General features: G+C 31.0%; 7 non-coding genes across 7 annotated transcripts; all 7 read left to right on the forward strand.

The window, feature by feature from the left end:
- Positions 1 to 379: 379 nt before the first annotated feature.
- On the forward strand, positions 380 to 451 carry TRNAP-AGG (transfer RNA proline (anticodon AGG)). The gene has a single exon. It is a non-coding gene; the product is annotated as a tRNA-Pro (tRNA).
- A 918-nt stretch (positions 452 to 1,369) lies between these two features.
- On the forward strand, positions 1,370 to 1,441 carry TRNAP-AGG (transfer RNA proline (anticodon AGG)). The gene has a single exon. It is a non-coding gene; the product is annotated as a tRNA-Pro (tRNA).
- Positions 1,442 to 2,359: 918 nt separating this feature from the next.
- TRNAP-AGG (transfer RNA proline (anticodon AGG)) lies at positions 2,360 to 2,431 on the forward strand. The gene has a single exon. It is a non-coding gene; the product is annotated as a tRNA-Pro (tRNA).
- Positions 2,432 to 5,325: 2,894 nt separating this feature from the next.
- On the forward strand, positions 5,326 to 5,397 carry TRNAP-AGG (transfer RNA proline (anticodon AGG)). The gene has a single exon. It is a non-coding gene; the product is annotated as a tRNA-Pro (tRNA).
- A 1,906-nt stretch (positions 5,398 to 7,303) lies between these two features.
- Positions 7,304 to 7,375, forward strand: TRNAP-AGG (transfer RNA proline (anticodon AGG)). The gene has a single exon. It is a non-coding gene; the product is annotated as a tRNA-Pro (tRNA).
- Positions 7,376 to 10,261: 2,886 nt separating this feature from the next.
- Positions 10,262 to 10,333, forward strand: TRNAP-AGG (transfer RNA proline (anticodon AGG)). Its single transcript has one exon. It is a non-coding gene; the product is annotated as a tRNA-Pro (tRNA).
- A 914-nt stretch (positions 10,334 to 11,247) lies between these two features.
- On the forward strand, positions 11,248 to 11,319 carry TRNAP-AGG (transfer RNA proline (anticodon AGG)). Its single transcript has one exon. It is a non-coding gene; the product is annotated as a tRNA-Pro (tRNA).
- Positions 11,320 to 12,097: the final 778 nt, after the last annotated feature.

The following is a 12,097-nucleotide window of genomic DNA, read 5'->3' on the forward strand; positions in this document are numbered from 1 at the left end:
AATCAACCATATGGAACCATATCAGATAAAAAAATCTCTCCAACGTTGTTGACCTGGAGTGTATTTAAAGAACAGTCTCATTTTGACACAAAACACAGCTAAATCATGTTCTCTTGTGTTGCTTATTGGTCTAAAAATGTTCTTCTCACATAGAGTGTGATAGATTCTCTGATTATTCCCCAGAAAAACCCAAACACTGTAGGCATCATATATAATAAAATTGCAATATTGAAATGGGTTTACATTGTAAAATATCTAGTTAAAGGTAATATTTTCTATACTTTACAAGTTTCTTTTTGGCAGAATTACATTTTTAAAATAATTACTTCTTTTTGCTTTTAAAAATTCGAAAAATGCACTTAAATTTTTGCTTCTAAATGGCTCGTTGGTCTAGGGGTATGATTCTCGCTTAGGGTGCGAGAGGTCCCGGGTTCAAATCCCGGACGAGCCCATGACTCCTTGTCATTTTCATCTTATTGTTTTTAGTTGATTCAGTAAAGCTAGCCATTTCAAATTAGATTTTGTCAATTTCCGAAAATAGCTCTCATAACATTGTCCAAAACAAAATCCCTATGTATTAATGGGATGATTCTTTGTTAATGTTTCAAAAAGTCTCATGTGCCCAAACTGAATGAGACTATTCTTTGCAGGTACTTATGAATCTTGGCTTTATGATTTTCAAGTGAGTAAATTTAGTAAAATGTGACTCCTATGGTTACATTTTCGATGACTTGTACATTTCTTTTCTATAGAAGACAGTAGTGTTCCTAAATAAATCTATATTAACTTAAGATATGAATAAATAAAGTCTTTCGTTTGAGTGTCTTTATTATTTACAGATATGATACTAATAAAGAGTAGGTACTTTGTAGGTACTGTGATTCTTGGCTTTCAAATTTTCAGATGTGAATGCTTAGAAAAATCTCAACATACACAATATGTTATATTAATAAAAACTTACACTTTCATAAGTGCATACTTCGTAAGAAAATCAACCATATGGAACCATATCAGATAAACAAATCTCTCCAACGTAGATGACCTGGAGTGTATTTAAAGAACAGTCTCATTTTGACAAAAAAACACAGCTAAATCATGTTCTCTTGTGTTGCTTATTGGTCTAAAAACGTTCTTCTCACATAGAGTGTGATAGATTCTCTGATTATTCCCCAGAAAAACCCAAACACTGTAGGCATCATATATAATAAAATTGCAATATTGAAATGGGTTTACATTGTAAAATATCTAGTTAAAGGTAATATTTTCTATACTTTACAAGTTTCTTTTTGGCAGAATTACATTTTTAAAATAATTACTTCTTTTTGCTTTTAAAAATTTGAAAAATGCACTTAAATTTTTGATTCTAAATGGCTCGTTGGTCTAGGGGTATGATTCTCGCTTAGGGTGCGAGAGGTCCCGGGTTCAAATCCCGGACGAGCCCATGACTCCTTGTCATTTTCATCTTATTGTTTTTAGTTGATTCAGTAAAGCTAGCCATTTCAAGTTAGATTTTGTCAATTTCCGAAAATAGCTCTCATAACATTGTCCAAAACAAAATCCCTATGTATTAATGGGATGATTCTTTGTTAATGTTTCAAAAAGTCTCATGTGCCCAAACTGAATGAGACTATTCTTTGCAGGTACTTATGAATCTTGGCTTTATGATTTTCAAGTGAGTAAATTTAGTAAAATGTGACTCCTATGGTTACATTTTCGATGACTTGTACATTTCTTTTCTATAGAAGACAGTAGTGTTCCTAAATAAATCTATATTAACTTAAGATATGAATAAATAAAGTCTTTCTTTTGAGTGTCTTTAATATTTACAGATATGATACTAATTAAGAGTAGATACTTTGTAGGTACTGTGATTCTTTGCTTTCAAACTTTCAGATGTGAATGCTTAGAAAAATCTCAACATCAACAATATGTTATATTAATAAAAACTTACACTTTCATAAGTGCATACTTCGTAAGAAAATCAACCATATGGAACCATATCAGATAAACAAATCTCTCCAACATTGTTGACCTGGAGTGTATTTAAAGAACAGTCTCATTTTGACACAAAACACAGCTAAATCATGTTCTCTTGTGTTGCTTATTGGTCTAAAAACGTTCTTCTCACATAGAGTGTGATAGATTCTCTGATTATTCCCCAGAAAAACCCAAACACTGTAGGCATCATATATAATAAAATTGCAATATTGAAATGGGTTTACATTGTAAAATATCTAGTTAAAGGTAATATTTTCTATACTTTACAAGTTTCTTTTTGGCAGAATTACATTTTTAAAATAATTACTTCTTTTTGCTTTTAAAAATTCGAAAAAATGCACTTAAATTTTTGCTTCTAAATGGCTCGTTGGTCTAGGGGTATGATTCTCGCTTAGGGTGCGAGAGGTCCCGGGTTCAAATCCCGGACGAGCCCATGACTCCTTGTCATTTTCATCTTATTGTTTTTAGTTGATTCAGTAAAGCTAGCCATTTCAAATTAGATTTTGTCAATTTCCGAAAATAGCTCTCATAACATTGTCTAAAACAAAATCCCTATGTATTAATGGGATGATTCTTTGTTAATGTTTCAAAAAGTCTCATGTGCCCAAACTGAATGAGACTATTCTTTGCAGGTACTTATGAATCTTGGCTTTATGATTTTCAAGTGAGTAAATTTAGTAAAATGTGACTCCTATGGTTACATTTTCGATGACTTGTACATTTCTTTTCTATAGAAGACAGTAGTGTTCCTAAATAAATCTATATTAACTTAAGATATGAATAAATAAAGTCTTTCGTTTGAGTGTCTTTATTATTTACAGATATGATATTAATAAAGAGTAGGTACTTTGTAGGTACTGTGATTCTTGGCTTTCAAATTTTCAGATGTGAATGCTTAGAAAAATCTCAACATACACAATATGTTATATTAATAAAAACTTACACTTTCATAAGTGCATACTTCGTAAGAAAATCAACCATATGGAACCATATCAGATAAAAAAATCTCTCCAACGTTGTTGACCTGGAGTGTATTTAAAGAACAGTCTCATTTTGACACAAAACACAGCTAAATCATGTTCTCTTGTGTTGCTTATTGGTCTAAAAATGTTCTTCTCACATAGAGTGTGATAGATTCTCTGATTATTCCCCAGAAAAACCCAAACACTGTAGGCATCATATATAATAAAATTGCAATATTGAAATGGGTTTACATTGTAAAATATCTAGTTAAAGGTAATATTTTCTATACTTTACAAGTTTCTTTTTGGCAGAATTACATTTTTAAAATAATTACTTCTTTTTGCTTTTAAAAATTCGAAAATGCACTTAAATTTTTGCTTCTAAATGGCTCGTTGGTCTAGGGGTATGATTCTTGCTTAGGGTGCGAGAAGTCCTGGGTTCAAATCCCGGACGAGCCCATGACTCCTTGTCATTTTCATCTTATTGTTTTTAGTTGATTCAGTAAAGCTAGCCATTTCAAATTAGATTTTGTCAATTTCCGAAAATAGCTCTCATAACATTGTCCAAAACAAAATCCCTATGTATTAATGGGATGATTCTTTGTTAATGTTTCAAAAAGTCTCATGTGCCCAAACTGAATGAGACTATTCTTTGCAGGTACTTATGAATCTTGGCTTTATGATTTTCAAGTGAGTAAATTTAGTAAAATGTGACTCCTATGGTTACATTTTCGATGACTTGTACATTTCTTTTCTATAGAAGACAGTAGTGTTCCTAAATAAATCTATATTAACTTAAGATATGAATAAATAAAGTCTTTCGTTTGAGTGTCTTTATTATTTACAGATATGATACTAATAAAGAGTAGGTACTTTGTAGGTACTGTGATTCTTGGCTTTCAAATTTTCAGATGTGAATGCTTAGAAAAATCTCAACATACACAATATGTTATATTAATAAAAACTTACACTTTCATAAGTGCATACTTCGTAAGAAAATCAACCATATGGAACCATATCAGATAAACAAATCTCTCCAACGTAGATGACCTGGAGTGTATTTAAAGAACAGTCTCATTTTGACACAAAACACAGCTAAATCATGTTCTCTTGTGTTGCTTATTGGTCTAAAAATGTTCTTCTCACATAGAGTGTGATAGATTCTCTGATTATTCCCCAGAAAAACCCAAACACTGTAGGCATCATATATAATAAAATTGCAATATTGAAATGGGTTTACATTGTAAAATATCTAGTTAAAGGTAATATTTTCTATACTTTACAAGTTTCTTTTTGGCAGAATTACATTTTTAAAATAATTACTTCTTTTTGCTTTTAAAAATTCGAAAAAATGCACTTAAATTTTTGCTTCTAAATGGCTCGTTGGTCTAGGGGTATGATTCTCGCTTAGGGTGCGAGAGGTCCCAGGTTCAAATCCCGCACGAGCCCATGACTCCTTGTCATTTTCATCTTATTGTTTTTAGTTGATTCAGTAAAGCTAGCCATTTCAAATTAGATTTTGTCAATTTCCGAAAATAGCTCTCATAACATTGTCCAAAACAAAATCCCTATGTATTAATGGGATGATTCTTTGTTAATGTTTCAAAAAGTCTCATGTGCCCAAACTGAATGAGACTATTCTTTGCAGGTACTTATGAATCTTGGCTTTATGATTTTCAAGTGAGTAAATTTAGTAAAATGTGACTCCTATGGTTACATTTTCGATGACTTGTACATTTCTTTTCTATAGAAGACAGTAGTGTTCCTAAATAAATCTATATTAACTTAAGATATGAATAAATAAAGTCTTTCTTTTGAGTGTCTTTACTATTTACAGATATGATACTAATTAAGAGTAGATACTTTGTAGGTACTGTGATTCTTTGCTTTCAAACTTTCAGATGTGAATGCTTAGAAAAATCTCAACATCAACAATATGTTATATTAATAAAAACTTACACTTTCATAAGTGCATACTTCGTAAGAAAATCAACCATATGGAACCATATCAGATAAACAAATCTCTCCAACGTTGTTGACCTGGAGTGTATTTAAAGAACAGTCTCATTTTGACACAAAACACAGCTAAATCATGTTCTCTTGTGTTGCTTATTGGTCTAAAAACGTTCTTCTCACATAGAGTGTGATAGATTCTCTGATTATTCCCCAGAAAAACCCAAACACTGTAGGCATCATATATAATAAAATTGCAATATTGAAATGGGTTTACATTGTAAAATATCTAGTTAAAGGTAATATTTTCTATACTTTACAAGTTTCTTTTTGGCAGAATTACATTTTTAAAATAATTACTTCTTTTTGCTTTTAAAAATTCGAAAAATGCACTTAAATTTTGCTTCTAAATGGCTCGTTGGTCTAGGGGTATGATTCTTGCTTAGGGTGCGAGAGGTCCCGGGTTCAAATCCCGGACGAGCCCATGACTCCTTGTCATTTTCATCTTATTGTTTTTAGTTGATTCAGTAAAGCTAGCCATTTCAAATTAGATTTTGTCAATTTCCGAAAATAGCTCTCATAACATTGTCCAAAACAAAATCCCTATGTATTAATGGGATGATTCTTTGTTAATGTTTCAAAAAGTCTCATGTGCCCAAACTGAATGAGACTATTCTTTGCAGGTACTTATGAATCTTGGCTTTATGATTTTCAAGTGAGTAAATTTAGTAAAATGTGACTCCTATGGTTACATTTTCGATGACTTGTACATTTCTTTTCTATAGAAGACAGTAGTGTTCCTAAATAAATCTATATTAACTTAAGATATGAATAAATAAAGTCTTTCTTTTGAGTGTCTTTAATATTTACAGATATGATACTAATTAAGAGTAGATACTTTGTAGGTACTGTGATTCTTTGCTTTCAAACTTTCAGATGTGAATGCTTAGAAAAATCTCAACATCAACAATATGTTATATTAATAAAAACTTACACTTTCATAAGTGCATACTTCGTAAGAAAATCAACCATATGGAACCATATCAGATAAACAAATCTCTCCAACGTAGATGACCTGGAGTGTATTTAAAGAACAGTCTCATTTTGACACAAAACACAGCTAAATCATGTTCTCTTGTGTTGCTTATTGGTCTAAAAACGTTCTTCTCACATAGAGTGTGATAGATTCTCTGATTATTCCCCAGAAAAACCCAAACACTGTAGGCATCATATATAATAAAATTGCAATATTGAAATGGGTTTACATTGTAAAATATCTAGTTAAAGGTAATATTTTCTATACTTTACAAGTTTCTTTTTCACAGAATTACATTTTTAAAATAATTACTTCTTTTTGCTTTTAAAAATTCGAAAAATGCACTTAAATTTTTGCTTCTAAATGGCTCGTTGGTCTAGGGGTATGATTCTTGCTTAGGGTGCGAGAGGTCCCAGGTTCAAATCCCGGACGAGCCCATGACTCCTTGTCATTTTCATCTTATTGTTTTTAGTTGATTCAGTAAAGCTAGCCATTTCAAATTAGATTTTGTCAATTTCCGAAAATAGCTCTCATAACATTGTCCAAAACAAAATCCCTATGTATTCATGGGATGATTCTTTGTTAATGTTTCAAAAAGTCTCATGTGCCCAAACTGAATGAGACTATTCTTTGCAGGTACTTATGAATCTTGGCTTTATGATTTTCAAGTGAGTAAATTTAGTAAAATGTGACTCCTATGGTTACATTTTCGATGACTTGTACATTTCTTTTCTATAGAAGACAGTAGTGTTCCTAAATAAATCTATATTAACTTAAGATATGAATAAATAAAGTCTTTCGTTTGAGTGTCTTTATTATTTACAGATATGATACTAATAAAGAGTAGGTACTTTGTAGGTTCTGTGATTCTTGGCTTTCAAATTTTCAGATGTGAATGCTTAGAAAAATCTCAACATACACAATATGTTATATTAATAAAAACTTACACTTTCATAAGTGCATACTTCGTAAGAAAATCAACCATATGGAACCATATCAGATAAACAAATCTCTCCAACGTAGATGACCTGGAGTGTATTTAAAGAACAGTCTCATTTTGACACAAAACACAGCTAAATCATGTTCTCTTGTGTTGCTTATTGGTCTAAAAACGTTCTTCTCACATAGAGTGTGATAGATTCTCTGATTATTCCCCAGAAAAACCCAAACACTGTAGGCATCATATATAATAAAATTGCAATATTGAAATGGGTTTACATTGTAAAATATCTAGTTAAAGGTAATATTTTCTATACTTTACAAGTTTCTTTTTCACAGAATTACATTTTTAAAATAATTACTTCTTTTTGCTTTTAAAAATTCGAAAAATGCACTTAAATTTTTGCTTCTAAATGGCTCGTTGGTCTAGGGGTATGATTCTTGCTTAGGGTGCGAGAGGTCCCGGGTTCAAATCCCGGACGAGCCCATGACTCCTTGTCATTTTCATCTTATTGTTTTTAGTTGATTCAGTAAAGCTAGCCATTTCAAATTAGATTTTGTCAATTTCCGAAAATAGCTCTCATAACATTGTCCAAAACAAAATCCCTATGTATTAATGGGATGATTCTTTGTTAATGTTTCAAAAAGTCTCATGTGCCCAAACTGAATGAGACTATTCTTTGCAGGTACTTATGAATCTTGGCTTTATGATTTTCAAGTGAGTAAATTTAGTAAAATGTGACTCCTATGGTTACATTTTCGATGACTTGTACATTTCTTTTCTATAGAAGACAGTAGTGTTCCTAAATAAATCTATATTAACTTAAGATATGAATAAATAAAGTCTTTCTTTTGAGTGTCTTTAATATTTACAGATATGATACTAATTAAGAGTAGATACTTTGTAGGTACTGTGATTCTTTGCTTTCAAACTTTCAGATGTGAATGCTTAGAAAAATCTCAACATCAACAATATGTTATATTAATAAAAACTTACACTTTCATAAGTGCATACTTCGTAAGAAAATCAACCATATGGAACCATATCAGATAAACAAATCTCTCCGTTGTTGACCTGGAGTGTATTTAAAGAACAGTCTCATTTTGACACAAAACACAGCTAAATCATGTTCTCTTGTGTTGCTTATTGGTCTAAAAACGTTCTTCTCACATAGAGTGTGATAGATTCTCTGATTATTCCCCAGAAAAACCCAAACACTGTAGGCATCATATATAATAAAATTGCAATATTGAAATGGGTTTACATTGTAAAATATCTAGTTAAAGGTAATATTTTCTATACTTTACAAGTTTCTTTTTGGCAGAATTACATTTTTAAAATAATTACTTCTTTTTGCTTTTAAAAATTCAAAAAATGCACTTAAATTTTTGCTTCTAAATGGCTCGTTGGTCTAGGGGTATGATTCTTGCTTAGGGTGCGAGAGGTCCCAGGTTCAAATCCCGGACGAGCCCATGACTCCTTGTAATTTTCATCTTATTGTTTTTAGTTGATTCAGTAAAGCTAGCCATTTCAAATTAGATTTTGTCAATTTCCGAAAATAGCTCTCATAACATTGTCCAAAACAAAATCCCTATGTATTAATGGGATGATTCTTTGTTAATGTTTCAAAAAGCCTCATGTGCCCAAACTGAATGAGACTATTCTTTGCAGGTACTTATGAATCTTGGCTTTATGATTTTCAAGTGAGTAAATTTAGTAAAATGTGACTCCTATGGTTACATTTTCGATGACTTGTACATTTCTTTTCTATAGAAGACAGTAGTGTTCCTAAATAAATCTATATTAACTTAAGATATGAATAAATAAAGTCTTTCTTTTGAGTGTCTTTAATATTTACAGATATGATACTAATTAAGAGTAGATACTTTGTAGGTACTGTGATTCTTTGCTTTCAAACTTTCAGATGTGAATGCTTAGAAAAATCTCAACATCAACAATATGTTATATTAATAAAAACTTACACTTTCATAAGTGCATACTTCGTAAGAAAATCAACCATATGGAACCATATCAGATAAACAAATCTCTCCGTTGTTGACCTGGAGTGTATTTAAAGAACAGTCTCATTTTGACACAAAACACAGCTAAATCATGTTCTCTTGTGTTGCTTATTGGTCTAAAAACGTTCTTCTCACATAGAGTGTGATAGATTCTCTGATTATTCCCCAGAAAAACCCAAACACTGTAGGCATCATATATAATAAAATTGCAATATTGAAATGGGTTTACATTGTAAAATATCTAGTTAAAGGTAATATTTTCTATACTTTACAAGTTTCTTTTTGGCAGAATTACATTTTTAAAATAATTACTTCTTTTTGCTTTTAAAAATTCAAAAAATGCACTTAAATTTTTGCTTCTAAATGGCTCGTTGGTCTAGGGGTATGATTCTTGCTTAGGGTGCGAGAGGTCCCAGGTTCAAATCCCGGACGAGCCCATGACTCCTTGTAATTTTCATCTTATTGTTTTTAGTTGATTCAGTAAAGCTAGCCATTTCAAATTAGATTTTGTCAATTTCCGAAAATAGCTCTCATAACATTGTCCAAAACAAAATCCCTATGTATTAATGGGATGATTCTTTGTTAATGTTTCAAAAAGCCTCATGTGCCCAAACTGAATGAGACTATTCTTTGCAGGTACTTATGAATCTTGGCTTTATGATTTTCAAGTGAGTAAATTTAGTAAAATGTGACTCCTATGGTTACATTTTCGATGACTTGTACATTTCTTTTCTATAGAAGACAGTAGTGTTCCTAAATAAATCTATATTAACTTAAGATATGAATAAATAAAGTCTTTCTTTTGAGTGTCTTTAATATTTACAGATATGATACTAATTAAGAGTAGATACTTTGTAGGTACTGTGATTCTTTGCTTTCAAACTTTCAGATGTGAATGCTTAGAAAAATCTCAACATCAACAATATGTTATATTAATAAAAACTTACACTTTCATAAGTGCATACTTCGTAAGAAAATCAACCATATGGAACCATATCAGATAAAAAAATCTCTCCGTTGTTGACCTGGAGTGTATTTAAAGAACAGTCTCATTTTGACACAAAACACAGCTAAATCATGTTCTCTTGTGTTGCTTATTGGTCTAAAAACGTTCTTCTCACATAGAGTGTGATAGATTCTCTGATTATTCCCCAGAAAAACCCAAACACTGTAGGCATCATATATAATAAAATTGCAATATTGAAATGGGTTTACATTGTAAAATATCTAGTTAAAGGTAATATTTTCTATACTTTACAAGTTTCTTTTTGGCAGAATTACATTTTTAAAATAATTACTTCTTTTTGCTTTTAAAAATTCAAAAAATGCACTTAAATTTTTGCTTCTAAATGGCTCGTTGGTCTAGGGGTATGATTCTTGCTTAGGGTGCGAGAGGTCCCGGGTTCAAATCCCGGACGAGCCCATGACTCCTTGTAATTTTCATCTTATTGTTTTTAGTTGATTCAGTAAAGCTAGCCATTTCAAATTAGATTTTGTCAATTTCCGAAAATAGCTCTCATAACATTGTCCAAAACAAAATCCCTATGTATTAATGGGATGATTCTTTGTTAATGTTTCAAAAAGTCTCATGTGCCCAAACTGAATGAGACTATTCTTTGCAGGTACTTATGAATCTTGGCTTTATGATTTTCAAGTGAGTAAATTTAGTAAAATGTGACTCCTATGGTTACATTTTCGATGACTTGTACATTTCTTTTCTATAGAAGACAGTAGTGTTCCTAAATAAATCTATATTAACTTAAGATATGAATAAATAAAGTCTTTCTTTTGAGTGTCTTTAATATTTACAGATATGATACTAATTAAGAGTAGATACTTTGTAGGTACTATGATTCTTTGCTTTCAAACTTTCAGATGTGAATGCTTAGAAAAATCTCAACATCAACAATATGTTATATTAATAAAAACTTACACTTTCATAAGTGCATACTTCGTAAGAAAATCAACCATATGGAACCATATCAGATAAACAAATCTCTCCGTTGTTGACCTGGAGTGTATTTAAAGAACAGTCTCATTTTGACACAAAACACAGCTAAATCATGTTCTCTTGTGTTGCTTATTGGTCTAAAAACGTTCTTCTCACATAGAGTGTGATAGATTCTCTGATTATTCCCCAGAAAAACCCAAACACTGTAGGCATCATATATAATAAAATTGCAATATTGAAATGGGTTTACATTGTAAAATATCTAGTTAAAGGTAATATTTTCTATACTTTACAAGTTTCTTTTTGGCAGAATTACATTTTTAAAATAATTACTTCTTTTTGCTTTTAAAAATTCGAAAAATGCACTTAAATTTTTGCTTCTAAATGGCTCGTTGGTCTAGGGGTATGATTCTTGCTTAGGGTGCGAGAGGTCCCGGGTTCAAATCCCGGACGAGCCCATGACTCCTTGTCATTTTCATCTTATTGTTTTTAGTTGATTCAGTAAAGCTAGCCATTTCAAATTAGATTTTGTCAATTTCCGAAAATAGCTCTCATAACATTGTCCAAAACAAAATCCCTATGTATTCATGGGATGATTCTTTGTTAATGTTTCAAAAAGTCTCATGTGCCCAAACTGAATGAGACTATTCTTTGCAGGTACTTATGAATCTTGGCTTTATGATTTTCAAGTGAGTAAATTTAGTAAAATGTGACTCCTATGGTTACATTTTCGATGACTTGTACATTTCTTTTCTATAGAAGACAGTAGTGTTCCTAAATAAATCTATATTAACTTAAGATATGAATAAATAAAGTCTTTCGTTCGAGTGTCTTTATTATTTACAGATATGATACTAATAAAGAGTAGGTACTTTGTAGGTACTGTGATTCTTGGCTTTCAAATTTTCAGATGTGAATGCTTAGAAAAATCTCAACATACACAATATGTTATATTAATAAAAACTTACACTTTCATAAGTGCATACTTCGTAAGAAAATCAACCATATGGAACCATATCAGATAAACAAATCTCTCCAACGTAGATGACCTGGAGTGTATTTAAAGAACAGTCTCATTTTGACACAAAACACAGCTAAATCATGTTCTCTTGTGTTGCTTATTGGTCTAAAAACGTTCTTCTCACATAGAGTGTGATAGATTCTCTGATTATTCCCCAGAAAAACCCAAACACTGTAGGCATCATATATAATAAAATTGCAATATTGAAATGGGTT

The sequence above is a fragment of the Mixophyes fleayi genome, chromosome 1, assembly GCF_038048845.1.
Source record: "Mixophyes fleayi isolate aMixFle1 chromosome 1, aMixFle1.hap1, whole genome shotgun sequence".
Classification (NCBI taxonomy): Eukaryota; Metazoa; Chordata; class Amphibia; order Anura; family Limnodynastidae; genus Mixophyes; species Mixophyes fleayi.